General features: G+C 42.5%; 1 protein-coding gene across 1 annotated transcript in view; it reads right to left on the bottom strand.

The window, feature by feature from the left end:
* CEP135 (centrosomal protein 135) overlaps positions 1 to 17953 on the bottom strand; it is a 445305-nt gene that overhangs the window by 257219 nt on the left and 170133 nt on the right. The window lies entirely within an intron of this gene.

Raw genomic sequence — 17953 nt, 5'->3', positions numbered from 1 at the left:
TTTTCCCATGCGCTAGGGCCATTTTTACCACAGCAGTATAATGGCCAATTTTCATATTAATGGCCATGTGCTAATGTTGCCATTAACGCATATCCATTAAAAAAAATGTAGCACATCTACACTTACCCACACCTATTATGTAGGTGGTAAGGGCTTACATGCAAACCCTGCTCTAACAACTTAACACACAGTAATGTACCTGTGCTGAGTAGCACAGGCAATGCCCTCTCTCCATCTCCAGCCATGTCCAGTCCAACAAAAATTTTAAGATATTTTTAGTGCATGGTTAGTGCCTCCGCCAATTTGGAACTTACCACAGGATGTCTAAGCGTATCCTGTGGACTGTGGTAAGCTTACTGCAGCTTAGTAAAGGGGGCCTTTAGAGAAACATGGGAAGTAGCCATAGTAAGAACAATTAACCTTTATATTAGGAAAATAAGATGAAATAAACCAGTATCTGTGGAGTTTTTTTTAATTCAAGCGGATAGTAATCCTGTGGCTTGGGACCATTGAGAGGATAGTGTCCACTGAAGAGTGAGCCAATGGTATTATATGCACCTTTGAAGCCACGTGACAGAGGAGGCGGAGCATCTAACAAACAGATATACAAATCAACTGGGATACTTGAGTGGCAAGAAGTAATATATTGTTCACCCTCAGCTGAGAAAGGAATGCTCAACCTTCAGTTGTTCTGAGAAGAACCCAAATGAGCTCAAGTCTGTACTGGTTGAATATGTGATTTGGGGTAGTTGATGACAAATCCAAGGAGTACTAGGTGTTGCATTGCTGACTGCAGGAACACTGGCGGTATCCTGAAAGGCTGCTTTGATTAACCAATTGTCTAAGTACGGGAAGATGTGGATGCCCCACCTTTGAAGTGCTGCAGCTTCTACCACTAGACACTTTATGAAAGATCGAGGAGCAGACACTAAGCCAAATGGTATGACCTTATACTGATAGTGTAGAGCTCCACAGTGGAAGTGAAGGAATTTTCTGCCTACAGGGAGAATACATACAGTGGTGGAAATAAGTATTTGATCCCTTGCTGATTTTGTAAGTTTGCCCACTGACAAAGACATGAGCAGCCCATAATTGAAGGGTAGGTTATTGGTAACAGTGAGAGATAGCACATCACAAATTAAATCCGGAAAATCACATTGTGGAAAGTATATGAATTTATTTGCATTCTGCAGAGGGAAATAAGTATTTGATCCCCCACCAACCAGTAAGAGATCTGGCCCCTACAGACCAGGTAGATGCTCCAAATCAACTCGTTACCTGCATGACAGACAGCTGTCGGCAATGGTCACCTGTATGAAAGACACCTGTCCACAGACTCAGTGAATCAGTCAGACTCTAACCTCTACAAAATGGCCAAGAGCAAGGAGCTGTCTAAGGATGTCAGGGACAAGATCATACACCTGCACAAGGCTGGAATGGGCTACAAAACCATCAGTAAGACGCTGGGCGAGAAGGAGACAACTGTTGGTGCCATAGTAAGAAAATGGAAGAAGTACAAAATGACTGTCAATCGACAAAGATCTGGGGCTCCACGCAAAATCTCACCTCGTGGGGTATCCTTGATCATGAGGAAGGTTAGAAATCAGCCTACAACTACAAGGGGGGAACTTGTCAATGATCTCAAGGCAGCTGGGACCACTGTCACCACGAAAACCATTGGTAACACATTACGACATAACGGATTGCAATCCTGCAGTGCCCGCAAGGTCCCCCTGCTCCGGAAGGCACATGTGACGGCCCGTCTGAAGTTTGCCAGTGAACACCTGGATGATGCCGAGAGTGATTGGGAGAAGGTGCTGTGGTCAGATGAGACAAAAATTGAGCTCTTTGGCATGAACTCAACTCGCCGTGTTTGGAGGAAGAGAAATGCTGCCTATGACCCAAAGAACACCGTCCCCACTGTCAAGCATGGAGGTGGAAATGTTATGTTTTGGGGGTGTTTCTCTGCTAAGGGCACAGGACTACTTCACCGCATCAATGGGAGAATGGATGGGGCCATGTACCGTACAATTCTGAGTGACAACCTCCTTCCCTCCGCCAGGGCCTTAAAAATGGGTCGTGGCTGGGTCTTCCAGCACGACAATGACCCAAAACATACAGCCAAGGCAACAAAGGAGTGGCTCAGGAAGAAGCACATTAGGGTCATGGAGTGGCCTAGCCAGTCACCAGACCTTAATCCCATTGAAAACTTATGGAGGGAGCTGAAGCTGCGAGTTGCCAAGCGACAGCCCAGAACTCTTAATGATTTAGAGATGATCTGCAAAGAGGAGTGGACCAAAATTCCTCCTGACATGTGTGCAAACCTCATCATCAACTACAGAAGACGTCTGACCGCTGTGCTTGCCAACAAGGGTTTTGCCACCAAGTATTAGGTCTTGTTTGCCAGAGGGATTAAATACTTATTTCCCTCTGCAGAATGCAAATAAATTCATATACTTTCCACAATGTGATTTTCCGGATTTAATTTGTGATGTGCTATCTCTCACTGTTACCAATAACCTACCCTTCAATTATGGGCTGCTCATGTCTTTGTCAGTGGGCAAACTTACAAAATCAGCAAGGGATCAAATACTTATTTCCACCACTGTATGTGGGTATATGCCTCCTTGAGATCTAAAAAGCAAAGCCAATTATTGAGTTGTATCATGAGTAGTAGTGATTCCAGGAATACCATGCAAAATATTTGAACTGAAACTTGTTCAGGTCTCATAGATCGAGACTTGGACGCACTCCTCCTGTCTTTTTTGGAATAAGAAAATATCTGGAGTAGAACCCTCGAACCATGTCCAGCGGAGAAACTGGTTCTATTGCATTCTGCTGGAGGAGGGCAGAGAGCTCCTCTTGAAGTAATCTCAGTTGAAGGGAGTTGACACGAGACTCTCTTGGTGGACGGTCTTTTTTGCCAATGCAGAGACTGTAGCTGTGTTGAATGGTATGTAGGACCCTTTGATCAGAAGTTATGAGAGGTAATCTGTGATGGAAGAGAATTATTTTCCCTCTGACTGAGTGCTGGGGTGCAGTCCACTGGGGTGGAAGGGTCTAACAATGTTTAGAAGTATAGTAGTTAGAACATCAATAGCCCCTTTGAAATCTTCTATTAGGAATAGTAGTTTGAAGCCTAGATAAGGTTTTTATCGTATCTGTATGCTTTTTAATTAGGTTGGCCACCTCTTCAACTTTTTTAAAAACCTAGATATGCTGACCACCGTTACCACATCCTCCTGTAGCGAGTTCCGGAGCTTAACTATTCACTGAGTGAAAAAATATTTCTGCCTATTTCTTTTTAAAAGTATTTCCACGTAATTTCATTGAGTGTACACTGAACTTTGTACTTTTTGAAAGAGTGAAAAATCGATTCACTTCTACTCATTCTACACCAATCAGGATTTTATAGATCTCAATCATATCCCTCCCCACTTAGCCATCTCTTTTCCAAGCATCCAGTAGCTATGATTCTGATTATTCTTCCCACTGTGCTTCATTTTGCATTTGTCCACATTAAATTTCATCTGCACCACATATTTTGTGCAGAAATTTGAAAACTGTCTTAATATACCTTCCTTCCATTGGATTAGTGAACTCTTTGATCTGCAAAGCAATGTAACAGGTGGAACAGGACATTCATTTCAGATATCAAGTGGGCAGAACAGATTAGCTTAATGGTGTTCCACTCTTATAATGGCTAGATGGCCTAAGGATCTATTAAGTTGTTACTTGAAAATGCTATAGCAAGACTGTATTATTAAAAAATGGTAACAGCTATATAGTACTCCGGTGCATCCTCATAATCCTGGTGATTTCAGTGTCTGGAGATGAAAATTTTAGAACACACGTCAGTACTGTATCACCTGCATTTGTCAAATTTAAGATGTAGAGGCTGACTACAGACTAAACCAACTCGGGAGATGATGTTGATGAAAATACTTTATTGATTGTTCAAGGGACCTGCCACGGTCCGTGTTTCGAAACCCAAGGGTATCTGCCTCAGGGATTATAAAAGGTATTCTAAAAAATACACATAAAATAAAACATATTATAAAAACGAACGTATTTAAAACAAAAAGGAACATATACATCTCAAATAAAACCATATAAAAAATATGTTAAAAAATATATTAAAAGATATGTTACCTTTATACTACACAGTAGACATTAGCAAGAATCCATTTAAAATCAAAGTAAAATTTAGTTTTGGAGCTAGAATCATCCTGATAGCCTCTACCCTCCCCCACCACGTTAGATTTAGCGGAGACCATACATTTAGGATGGAAGCACTTAAAGATAAGATTTGGTCCTTAATGAGGGACAGACTTTGATCGACAGATTTGGAATACCATACTCCTAAATACTTAATTTTGTGAGGCTCCCAGGAAAATGGGTATTGAGATACCTGAGCTCTATGCACTAAGGAGTTGAGCGGCATTATGGCTGACTTAGACCAGTTTATCTTATAACCAGACAGAGAGGAAAAAGAATTGATTACTTCCAATACACTGGGAAGAGAATTTGGTGTGGTATATAGCAATATATCATCAGCATAGATGGAAAGTTTAAACATCTCCCCTCCAACAGAGACACCAGAAATATGCGAGTGAGCTCTAATAGCTATAGCTAGTGGCTCCAAGGCAATGTTGAAAAGGAGAGGTGACAATGGACAGCCTTGTTTTGTGCCTCTTCTAAGAGGAAAAAAGTGAGAATTATTACCGTTCACTGAGATCGAGGCCTTTGGATTAGTATACAAAACTTTAATCATTTTAATAAAGGATGGGCTAAAATTAAACCAAGCCAAGATGTGAAACAAGTAAGGCCATTCAATTCTATCCAAGGCTTTCTCGGCGTCCATTTTCAGTATGACCCCCCTCTCCTTTCCCAACTCACTCTACAACAAGCTTGATTCCCTCCTAATTAAGTTTTTATGGAGGCAAAAGCCTTCCCACATTGCGCTCAAGAAACTTAAGTTACCGAAGCACTTGGGAGGTCTTAATGTTCCTGATTTTAAACACTATCACAAGGCTTTTCAGCTTGAGCAGTCTTTACGGTGGTTCCAAAGGGAATTATCTCATCTCACGCCTCGATGGCAGATTTTTGAGGCAGCGTTGGTGCACCCTTGCCCTTTATCTCTTCTCCCGTATGCAGATTTGTACCCCTATACCAGACGCATTCGGCTGTTAAAAGCCTCTGCCTCTGATATCCGTACGTTTAGGGCTGGCCTTGGAATCCGTGCTATCTCTTTGGAGGATATATCTCTCTGGTATAACTCTGGTTTTCCGGCTGGTCTCCTGCAGTCTCAAACAGCGGAATGGCAAGAGAGGAGTGTATGGCAGCTGTCGCAACTGTATATTGCAGGTACTCTGTTATCGCCTGCTGCTCTGTCTGCATTGTATAATGTTTCTTTGCTAGATTCTGGCACATGGAAGGACATCTCCACATATATTTCAACCTTTCAGGTCTCTAATTCACTTATATTGAATCCTTCAGAGTTTATCTCCTTTTGTCACACGATTACATCAGGTCGAAAGAAGGCATCTCTGCTATATAAAAAACTTCAGGATCTATATGCCGATGCAGTTGCTCCATTGAGGATGACTTGGGAAGCGGAATTTGGTTTAGATGCGTCTGAATTTGATTGGTCTACTTTCTGGGTTAACTCCATGCGTCCCACGAAGTCAGCAGCAATATCTCAATCCTCATATTTCATCTTCCACAAAGCCTATTGGACTCCTGCTCGAGTGGCCAGAATCACTAAGAGTGTCAACTTCAACTGCTGGTCTTGTCAGGAAAGAGATGGTTCACTGGCACACATGGTTTTCTACTGTAAAAACGTCAGAGCTTACTGGCAACTAATTTGGTCAAAATTGTGTCTTACCTTTCATTTGCCTGAGTCCACTGCGCTCTCTTATGAGGTTGTGATCTTACGAGCTTCTTGTCCTGCTATCTCTCTTTTGGAGTCTGATAAGAAATTGTATAACATACTGCTAGCTGTTGCCTTGCATTTAATTGTCTCCAATTGGAAAAATAATGTGTGCCTGAATTATAATGAATGGTGGAGTTATGTATGCGTGATCAGAAAATATGAAACAATTTTGGCCCATAGGCGTCGAAACATTAGGTCTGTTTTGAGGACCTGGGCTCGTTTAGACCTTTTTTGTCAGGAGCCACATAGCACTCCTTGACCTTGTGTAACCCTGCAATTTGTCTCCAGGTATTGCCATGGAACTTTGACTTTGATTATGCTATGCTGATTTTTTTTTTTTTTGGGGGGGGGGGGGGGGGGGGTTTGTTTGATTTTGTGTTTACTTTTGTATTCTCTGTATGACAAAACCTTTAATAAAAATATAATAAAAAAAAAAATCAAAGTAAAATATAACACTGAAAAAAATGAATACAGAATATGTATATCAGATTTCAGTGGACTGCAGAGGACTATATCGATAAACTGATTAGGTCAGTATAACAATTGTATCATAAGGAGAAAATGGAACTCACCATGGAGCACATATGCAAAACGGATTTGTAAACAAGGGTGAACTCTATGAAATACAAATTGAGTTTCCTGCACATATCAATTCTAAAGATCAAAACAAAAAAACATTTATAGTATAGACATTATACAAAAAAGCTTTTTGACTGATAGAGCTTATTTGTATTTTGCACGTTATATATCAAATAATTACTTTCAGCTCTATCAATCAAAAAGTTTTTTCGTATAACATTTATACTATAAATGTTTTTTTGTTTTGTTCTTTAGAATTGATTTGTGCAAGAAACTCGATTTGACTTTCATAGAGTTCACCCCTGTTTACACATCCGTTTTGCATATGTGCTCCGTGGTGAGTTCCATTTTCTCCTTATGACACAATTGTTATACTGACCTAATCAGTATATCGATATAGTGCTCTGCAGTCCACTGATATCTCATATACATATTCTTTTTTTCAATGTTATATTTTACTTTGATTTTAAGTGGGTTCTTGCTAACATGTCTGCTGTTTAGTATAAAGGTAACATATCTTTTAATACATTTTTAAACATTTTTATATGATTTTATTTGAGATGTATATGTTCCTTTCTGTTTTAAATACATGTTCATTTTTATAATATGTTTTATTTTATGTGTTAAAAATTTATGTGTGTGTTATTTTTTAGAAAACCTTTTGTGACCCCTGAGGCAGACGCCCTTGGGCGTTGAAACACGGAACGTGTCAGGTCCCTTGATCAATAAAGTATTTTCATCAACATCGTCTCCTGAGTTGGTTTAGTCTGTGGTCAGTCTCTACTTCTTGTGCACTGTATCGATGTCACGATTGTGACTATTTTCCATATCAGTGCTCACCTCGCCCTCTGGTGTCCAGAACCGGTGGCTGCTATAGACTGTTTTCTTGCTGTTTCCCAAGCATGTTTCGGATGTCATTCCAGTCCAGTTCGGGTCTTCCTGCTTGCCAAACTTGCTTGGATTGTTTGGAACTAAGCAGCACCCTTACCTGTGACCTCACTTGTAATTGCCTTTATTATGCAACTGGCCCTTTCAGCTGGGCCTTTGCAACGCCAAGGGTCCCTAGGTTAGTTAGTGTGCTGTTAGTAGCACTTCTGCCTTGCTTTGTTTCTTGCCTGTTTGCCTTGCCTTGTTTGGTCTGTATGCAGTTAAGCTCTTTAGCTCTTCTGCTTTTATCCTTTTGTGGCTGCTTGCCAGCCTTCTGCCATTGCTTTATTGTTTGTCTGTGTTTGTTGCTTTGTATCCTGCTTGCTTATCCCTAGCTTCACTTTCCTTCCTACTTGTCTTCGTCTTGCAAGCCTTCAGCTTTTGTTCTGACCCTGCTTGTCTCTAGCTTCAGTTCCCTTCCTACTTGTCTCTGTCTTGCAAGCCTTCAGCTTTTGTTCTGACCCTGCTTGTCTCTAGCTTCAGTCCCCATCCTTCCTGAGTATCCTGAATCCTGTTTCTGCCTAGCTTGTTTGTAAATCCTGAATCCTGCTCCAGTCCTGCCTAGCCTGCCTTGTTTGTACTTTTCCCCTCTGACCTTCAGTCCCTGTTCAGTCAAGCTTGTTTCAGTATCCTATACCCTCTGTGAGAATCCTGAGTCCTGTTTTAGTCAAGCTCGTTTAGTATCCAGTGTCCGGTGTGAGAATCCTGTTTTTCCAGTCAGTATGGTCCAGCATTTCTTGTGTACCAGCTCCGTCCTGTAAGTCCTGCAGGCTGCCTGCACCTAGGGGCTCAACCTCCGGGGAACGGCGGTCAGCGCAGGTGAAGTCCGGACGCTCCAGTCCTGTTATTCCAGTCTAGTCCGTTCCAGTATTTGAGTCCAGCCAAGCCAAGTCCGTTCCAGATTCCAGCTCCATCCTTGCTCGTTTGTGCAGTCCTGGTTGGGGGATTTTGTCTGCTGCTGCCGCTCCTTGACAGTAGCCCAAGAGCTCACGTTGTTCCAGTGTCCGAGAACTTGAGACCGTGACAGTCGATTCATTGTAGAGGTTTCTCCTGTTCTATTGTTCCTGATCCTTTGTCAAATTTAATTAATTTTGACAGGTGACACGCCCACTTCTAGGTTTTCAGCCAATCAGAAGTGAGGAAATGCCCAAGTCAGTCCTGCTCCCTGCCCCCTTGGATGACGTCATCGGATATGTCTATACCCCAAACAGGCCCCGCCCATTTTGTACACCCCCATCAATTTTTGAATAGCCCTGCCTCCAGCCATCGCCCCTTTTCCAAGATGGAAGCCACTACTGTATATATCACATCACTAAGAAAACAAATAGGCAGTTGATTCTCAAGATCTAGCATGGAATAGAAAAAAAGATGCGAATCGCCAACAGCAATGTTGAGAAAACTAATTTATTCACCACATAATTTAAAATAAGCCCGACACGGCTGCATTTCACCCTCTTAAAGGGCTGCATCAGGGGCTAGCATCTAACTGTAAAAAAACATATACATATGTGTATAAATAAATCACACCAGAATATACTAAACAGTGAAATATATCATAAAACATAAATAGAACCATATATAAATAAATAAATCACATAAATATATACATACCCCAGTGGTGCAGTAAAACCAATTCCACCTACTTTGATAATGTTTCTAATAATATCAATAGCAGCCAACTGAGATATGTTTGTATATAGGGACTCTACATCTAATGTCACCAGTTCAACACCATCCTCACAGTTAAAATTACTTAAAGTATTGATAACTAGTAAAAAAGGCCCGTTTCTGACACAAATGAAACAGGCGCTAGCAAGGTTTTCCTCGGAGTGTGTATGTTTGAGAGAGTATATGTGAGAGTGACTGAGTGTGAGAGAGAGAGTGAATGTGCGAGTGTGTGTGTGTGTGTGAGAGAGAGAGTGAGTCTGGGTGCGAGTGTGTCTGTGAGAGAGTGTCTGTGTGAGAATGAGAGTGTGTGCAAGTGCATATGTGAGAGAGTGTGAGAGAGAGTGTGTGTTTCACACAGATACAGTGTGTGCGAGAGAGAGAGTGTGTGTGTGAGACACAGACTCTCTGTGAACTGAGTGTATGAGACCAAGAGAGTGTGTGAGTGACACATAGAGAGTGACACATACAGAGTGAATGTGATACAGTGTGAGACAGAGTGTGTGAGAAAGAAAAAAAGACATTGACTGTGAGAGAGGGAGAGTGTGTGTGTGTGACAGATACCTCCCCCTCCCTCTCTCTGGTGTCAGCCCTCCCCCCCCCTGTGCAGGACGCTGAGCTCTGGCTGTGCTTCAAGGAACTGACCAATCCTATTTAATAGAATGCACCTCCAACATTCTGAAGCCAAGAAACCTCGTGTGGTTGGTCACTTCTGCTTGTGACGAACCCGGAAGTACGTGATGTCAATTCAGGAGATAGATACAGAGAGCAGGAATGCCTCAGCCATGCAGTCAGCTTCAGAACGTTGGAGGTGCGTTTTATTATATAGGATATCTGCAGAATCCCTAGTATACGATGTTATTTTGCAAACAAATGGTCTGGTGAATAAATTATTTTTCTCAACATTGCCATTGGCGATTCGCATCTTTTTTTCTATTCCATGTTACATTGTTTCCTCTTTCTACTACTAGCCGCCATCATGGATGGGATCACGTGATGGGAAGTCACATTTTTAAAAAACCCACCTCGATACCACCCCCTACAGCTTCAGTGGAATTTAGTTGTGAACGTACACCTTAACCTTTTTTTCTCACAGGAAAAAAAACCAGGCATTTAATTGTCTCTCAAAAAAAAAAAAAGGAAACCTTTTTAAGCTGGATCATCTGCTTTTAAGAATGACAGGAAGGACTAGCCTGCTGTACAAACCTTCTCTTCTTTTTCAAGAGAGAGACAGCAACAGCTCTGTTGGTTTAAAAACAAACAAACTAGTGCGAATACTACAGGGCTGTTCCAATCAATCTCATGGTCCTGCTTTTTTTTTTTCAAGAGCTGCTTGCTTTTTATCCAGCAAAGCATGTTGTTCTCTATGTGAGATCAATAGGGCCTGTAGCCTGCTGTTTGCTTTTTCCCCAGCAAGCAGGCTGTTCTCTGTGTGAGATTGAGCCTGTTGTCGACCCCGCGAATACCTCCCCATTCCCCTAGCTAGCAACAAACTTACAGGGAATCCAAAGCTCTGCCCCTTCCAAGTAGCAGTAGCCGTAAAGCAGATGTACTTTTCCTCACTGCCTTTTTTCAGAGCCAAAGAAAAAAAGTTACACATAAGCAAACTTTTTTTCTTTGTAAAATGCTTTTATTTTCTTTTAGCCCTGTCAACTTGGAAACAGACATGTTTTAAATGAAAAGTGGAAGAATACTTTATAAAGAGATTGTTTTTTGCCCTTAACAGTATTCATCAGTAAAGCATATAATGCTTTAAAAAAGTCAAGTCAAAGCCTATGCAAAGAGTATAGATATAATTAATACCCATAAGGCACAAATTTGAATCAGAACCCGTTTATCATACTAGCAGTGTTACAAGGTCACATGAATAAAAACGTAATAACACGTGCAAAGCTAAGCAAGATCATAGTCCAGCCATGTCTGGGCAAGTTTGCAGGCAGACTGTATGTAGACTTGAAAAAAGAAGAATAAGTGACCGACAGATAAGTACATATGCAATGCCACACTGGGAAAAGACCAAGGGTCCATCGAGCCCAGCATCTTGTCCACAACAGCGGGCAATCCACCTGGCGAGCTTCCCAAACGTATAAATATTATATACATGTTATTCCTGGAATTGTGGATTTTTCCCAAGTCCATTTAGTAGCGGTTTATGGACTTGTCCTTTAGGAAACCGTCTAACCCCTTTTTAAACTCTGCCAAGCTAACCGCCTTCACCACGTTCTCTGGCAATGAATTCCAGAGTTTAATTATGCGTTGGGTGATGAAAAGTTTTCTCCGATTTGTTTTAAATTTACTACACTGTAGTTTCATCGCATGCCCCCTAGTTCTAGTATTTTTGGAAAGCCCTAACAGACGCTTCACATCCACATGTTCCACTCCACTCATTATTTTATATACCTCTATCATGTCTCCCCTCAGCCGTCTCTTCTCCAAGCTGAAAAGCCCTAGCCTCCTTAGTCTTTCTTCATAGGGAAGTCGTCCCATCCTCGCTATCATTTTAGTCGCCCTTCGCTGCACCTTTTCCAATTCTACTATATCTTTCTTGAGATGCGGCGACGAGAATTGAACACAATACTCAAGGTGCGGTCGCACCATGGAGCGATACAACGGCATTGTAACATCCTCACACCTGTTTTCCATACCTTTCCTAATAATACCCAACATTCTATTCACTTTCCTAGCCACAGCAGCACAGAGAAGAAGGTTTCAGTGTATTATCGATGACGACACCCAGATCCCTTTCTTGGTCCGTAACTCCTAACATGGAACCTTGCATGACGTAGCTATAATTCAGGTTCTTTTTTCCCCACATGCATCACCTTGCACTTACTCACATTAAACGTCATCTGCCATTTAGCCGCCCAGTCTCCCAGTCTCGTAAGGTCCTCTTGTAATTTTTCACAATCCTGTTGCGAGTTAACGACTTTGAATAACTTTGTGTCATCAGCAAATTTAATTACCTCGCTAGTTACTCCCATCTCTAAATCATTTATAAATATATTAAAAAGCAGCGGTCCTAGCACAGACCCCTGAGGAACCCCACTAACTACCCTTCTCCATTGTGAATACTGCCCATTTAACCCCACTCTCTGTTTCCTGTCCTTCAACCAGTTTTTAATCCACAATAGGACATTTCCACCTATCCCATGACCCTCCAATTTCCTCTGTAGTCTTTCACGAGGTACCTTGTCAAACACCTTTTGAAAATCCAGATACACAATGTAAACCGGCTCCCCTTTGTCCACATGTTTGTTTACTCCTTCAAAGAATTGAAGTAAATTGGTCAGACAAGATTTCCTCACACTAAAGCCATGTTGACTTGGTCTCAGTAATCCATGTCCTTGGATGTGCTCTGTAATTTTGTTTTTGATAATAGCCTCTAACATTTTCCCCGGCACCGACGTCAGACTCACCGGTCTATAATTTCCCGGATCTCCCCTGGAACCTTTTTTAAAAATCAGCCTTACACTGGCCACCCTCCAATCTTCCGGTACCACGCTCAATTTTAAGGATAAACTGCATATCACTAACAGTAGCTCCGCAATCTCATTTTTCAGTTCTATCAGTACTCTAGGATGAATACCATCCGGTCCAAGAGATTTGCTACTCTTCAGTTTGCTGAACTGCCCTATTACGTCCTCCAGGTTTAAAGTGAAGTCAGTAAGTTTCTCTGACTCGTCCGCTTGAAATACCATTTCCAACACCGGTATCCCACCCAAATCTTCCTTGGTGAAGACCGAAGCCAAGAATTCATTTAATCTCTCCGCTACGTCTTTATCTTCCTTGATCGCCCCTTTTACCTCTCAGTCATCCAGCGGCCCAACCGATTCTTTTGCCGGCTTCCTGCTTTTAATATGCCGAAAACAATTTTTGCTATGTTTTTTGCCTCTAATGCTATCTATTTTTTTCGTAATCCCTCTTGGCCTTCTTTATCTGCACCTTGCATTTGCTTTGACACTCCCTATGCTGCTTCTTGTTATTTTCAGACGGTTCCTTCTTCCATTTTCTGACGGCGTTTCTTTTAGCCCTAATAGCTTCCTTCACCTCACTTTTCAACCATGCCGGCTGTCTTTTGGACTTCCGTCTTTCTTTTCTAATTCGCGGAATATGTTTGGCCTGGGCCTCCAGGATGGTATTTTTGAACAGCGGCCATGCCTGTTGTACAGTTTTTACCCTCTCCGTTGCCCCTCTACGTTTTTTTTTTACCATTCTTCTCATTTTATCATAGTCTCCTTTTTTAAAGATAAACGCTAACGTATTTGACTTCCTGTGTATAATTACTTCAAGGTTGATATCTAAACTGATCATATTATGATCACTGTTATCAAGCGGCCCCAGTACCATAACGTCCCTCACCAGATCATGCACTCCACTAAGGACCAAGTCTAGAATTTTTCCTTCTCTCATCGGCTCCTGCACCAGCTGCTCCATAAAGCTGTCCTTGATTTCATCAAGGAATTGTACCTCTCTAGCGTGTCCCGATCTTACATTTACCCAGTCTATATTTGGATAATTGAAGTCACCCATTATTATCACATTTCCCATTTTGTTTGCGTCTCTGATTTCTTTTATCATTTCTGCGTCTACCTGCTCATCCTGGCGAGGCGGACGGAAGTACACTCCTATCACCGTCTTTTTCCCTTTTATACATGGAATTTCAATCCACAATGATTCAAAGGTGTGATTTGTGTCCTGCTGAATTTGTAATCTATCTGAGTCAAGGCTCTCGTTAATATACAATACAATGCTACCCGACCACCAGTCCGGTCCACCCTATCACTATGATATACTTTGTACCCCGGTATGACAGTGCCCCACTGGTTATCTTCCTTCCACCAGGTCTCAGTAATGCCTATTATATCCAATTTTTCATTTAGTGCAATATATTCCAACTCTCCCATCTTATTTCTTAGACTCCTAGCATTTGCATATAGACATTTCAGAGTATGTTTGTTGTTCCTATTTGCACGATGCTTAGTACTTGACATTAAGTGGGGGGGAAGGGTTAAAGAAGGTTGTGGGGAGTGGGCGGTTGATGAGGCTGACCAGGCTTATGGGTGTGGCTAGCTGGGAGAGGCTGGATCTGTGACTGCAAACAAATATACTTCCCACAGGGGGCGGTTTTGCTGGGACATCGCCCCTGTGGGTCTTATTAGTGTTATGGATCTGTACAGATATCATTTTCAGATGGTGGGATAGGTAGCTTGCAAGTGGCTACTTTAAATGTGGATGACATTCATTAGCCTATAAAAAGAACAAAAATTTTAAATTACAGTAAGCACCTCAAAGTGGATGTCCTTATAGTCCAGGAGACTCATCTTTCTCCCTTAGACCATGCTAAGTTAAAACAGGGTTGGGTGGGAGAAATTGCTTTTGCTTCTTTTAATAATAGGCAACAAGGAGTAGCTATTCTTATTCACAAAGCTCTGGATATCACTCGGCAGAAGTTATTACAGGATCCATAAGTACATAAGTATTGCCATTCTGGGAAAGACCAAAGGTCCATCGAGCCCAGCATCCTGTTTCCAACAGTGGCCAATCCAGGTCACAAATACCCGGCAAGATCCCAAAAATGTACAAAACATTTTATACTGCTTATCACAGAAATAATGGATTTTTCCCAAGTCCATTTAATAACGATCTATGGACTTTTCCTTTAGGAAGCCGTCCAAACCTTTTTTAAACTCCACTAAGGGTCGGTTTGTAATTTGGGTGGGACTGTTGCAGGGTCAGAGGGTGGCCCTCTGCTCTGTATATGCATCAAACGTGTATTCTCTGAAATTTTTCTCCTCACTCTTGGCAGCACTGGTACCACTTCGAGACTACCAACTAGTGATAGGTGGGGACTTTAATATCACCGCAGACCCCCTTGTTGACTGTAATCCACCAAAAAAGAGACCTAAGGGGATGGAGGGAAGGGATAGGCTTATTACAATCTGAGCTAGGTTTGACAGATATTTGGCGGGTGCTTTGCCCAGATGCTTGTGATTACACCTTCTACCGCGTTAGGAGTTACGGATCAAGAAAGGGATCTGGGTGTCGTCGTCGATGATACGCTGAAACCTTCTGCTCAGTGTGCTGCTGCGGCTAGGAAAGCGAATAGAATGTTGGGTGTTATTAGGAAGGGTATGGAGTCCAGGTGTGCGGATGTTATAATGCCGTTGTATCGCTCCATGGTGCGACCGCACCTGGAGTATTGTGTTCAGTACTGGTCTCCGTATCTCAAAAAAGATATAGTAGAATTGGAAAAGGTACAGCGAAGGGCGACGAAAATGATAGTGGGGATGGGACGACTTTCCTACGAAGAGAGGCTGAGAAGGCTAGGGCTTTTCAGCTTGGAGAAGAGACGGCTGAGGGGAGATATGATAGAAGTGTATAAAATAATGAGTGGAATGGATCGGGTGGATGTGAAGCGACTGTTCACGCTATCCAAAAATACTAGGACTAGAGGGCATGAGTTGAAGCTACAGTGTGGTAAATTTAAAACGAATCGGAGAAAATTTTTCTTCACCCAACGTGTAATTAGACTCTGGAATTCGTTGCCGGAGAACGTGGTATGGGCGGTTAGCTTGACGGAGTTTAAAAAGGGGTTAGATAGATTCCTAAAGGACAAGTCCATAGACCGCTATTAAATGGACTTGGAAAAATTCCGCATTTTTAGGTATAACTTGTCTGGAATGTTTTTACGTTTGGGGAGCGTGCCAGGTGCCCTTGACCTGGATTGGCCACTGTCGGTGACAGGATGCTGGGCTAGATGGACCTTTGGTCTTTCCCAGTATGGCACTACTTATGTACTTATGTACTTATGTACTCACATGTCCATAAAGTTCAAGCTAGATTGGACTATATCTTAGTATTCTCCCCTCTTTTTTCTGTAGCTCGCTCCGCTGATATTGAAGCGGGAGCGGTGTCAGACCACAGTATGGTGTGGGTGGACCTGGGACTATTGGGGAGTATAGCCTCCACAGGGTGGCGTATGAACCCCACGCTGTACCTGGATCCTGAGTTTAGGGTTTTCCTAACAGAAGAGTGGCAGCACTATCTTAGTGATAAGCCAAGTGACACAAACCCAATCACGCTCCGGAAGGCCGTGATGGTGGCGATGAGAGGGAAAATCATAGAATACATCACTCGTATGCACAAGGGACGAGGAGCTCCTAACCCAGCTCAAACAACTTCAAAATGCTAGGGGGGCTGTGACCCACGGTGAGCTCAGCGCTAGTGAAGCCTATAGTAAACTGAAAGGCCACATAAATGAAATATAAACTTCATAGAGGGAAAGGGAATGGGCCTTGATATACTACCTTTCTGTGGTTTATGTAACTACATTCAAAGTGGTTTACATAGTATATATAGATACTTATTCGTACTTGGGGCAATGGAGTGTTAAGTGACTTGCCCAGAGTCACAAGGAGCTGCAGTGGGAATCGAACCTAGTTCCCCAGGATCAGAGTCCGCTGTACTAACCACTAGGCTACTCCTCCACTCAGAAATAAGGCAGGCAGACTGTTAGCAACATTAGTCCGCAATCGGCCTGCAAGGCAAGTGATTTCACGTATTAAGTCCTCGTCAGGGCAGTTGTTAATAAAGGCGGCGGAGATTCAAGTTGCATTTGTAGACTTTTATAGATCTTTATACGATTAGGGATACTGATGTGGCTCAGCGTGAGGCATTCTTCTAGGGACTTCAGCTGCTGTCTCTGACACAGGACCAGTTGGACTCTTTAAATGCACCCTTTCAGGGGGCAGAGTTACAAACCACTATTAAAAAAACTTAAATTGGCTAAAGCACCTGGGCCAGACGGGCTAGGCCCTGAATTTTACAAAGTGTTAGGGGCTCAGATCATTGGCCCATTCCGTGACCTATGTCATGCCTTGTGCTCTCCAGGTCAGTCCACAGGCTCTTTGACTCGTACCTCTATAACAGTTTTACCTAGACCTGGGCGTGACCATGAGAAGCTGGATTCCTACCGCCCTAACTCACTGTTAAATCGTTATATTAAGCTATTCGCTGGTATATTGGCCTTCAGATTAGGGAAAGTTCTCCCTGCCCTGGTACATGATGATCAGACTGGCTTCTTGCCAGGAAGATATGCCTCTACAAATATTCTTCGTGCTTTGGGCGCGCTTCAGACCGGTGGTGGTGGTGGGGGGGGGATCCGGGGATGATATCATTGTGAGCCTAGATGTGGAGAAAGCTTTCGGTACAATTTTATGGGATCATCTTTTTTGGGTTCTACTGCAGTTTGGCATCTTTGGAGAGTTCGTAACAGGGGTAAGAGCTTTATACAGCACACCCATGGCACAAATTCTTGTCAACGGAGATTTAACAGATTCTTTTGCTCTGGAGCGGGGAATGTGACAGAGGTACCCTCTATCCCCCATGTTGTTTGTTCTCTCTTGAGCCTTTAGCTAGTAAAATTCAACAATCTCTAGAACTAAAAGGTATTGTGGAAGGTACTCAAGAATACAAAATTAACTTGTTCGCAGATGGCATGCTGATATTCTTAGGCCAAGCATCTGGAGGGTGGGGATCCCTGTGTTAATTGATTTCATTGAGAAGTCTGGGGCCTTCTCTGGGCTTAAGATTAACTTTGAAAAGTCGGAGGCAATGCCACTCTCTACTAATTGTAGACTTCCCCTTAGCTTGGACTCCAGGCCCATGAAATACTTAAGACGTTTTTCTACACGTGGACCTTACTATTATGTATAGGAAGAATGTTTGTGAGAAATTAGAGGCCATATGTGATCTTTGCCGCCGCTGGAAAGATTTTCCTATCTCGTTTTTAGGGTGGGTGGCGTTAGTTAAAATGGTTCTATTGCCTAAGGTTTTATACCCCCTCCA

The sequence above is a fragment of the Microcaecilia unicolor genome, chromosome 2 (assembly GCF_901765095.1).
Source record: "Microcaecilia unicolor chromosome 2, aMicUni1.1, whole genome shotgun sequence".
NCBI classification, from domain to species: Eukaryota; Metazoa; Chordata; class Amphibia; order Gymnophiona; family Siphonopidae; genus Microcaecilia; species Microcaecilia unicolor.
The sequence above is the reverse complement of the archived record's forward strand: the minus strand, read 5'-3'. Positions and strand labels throughout refer to the sequence as shown.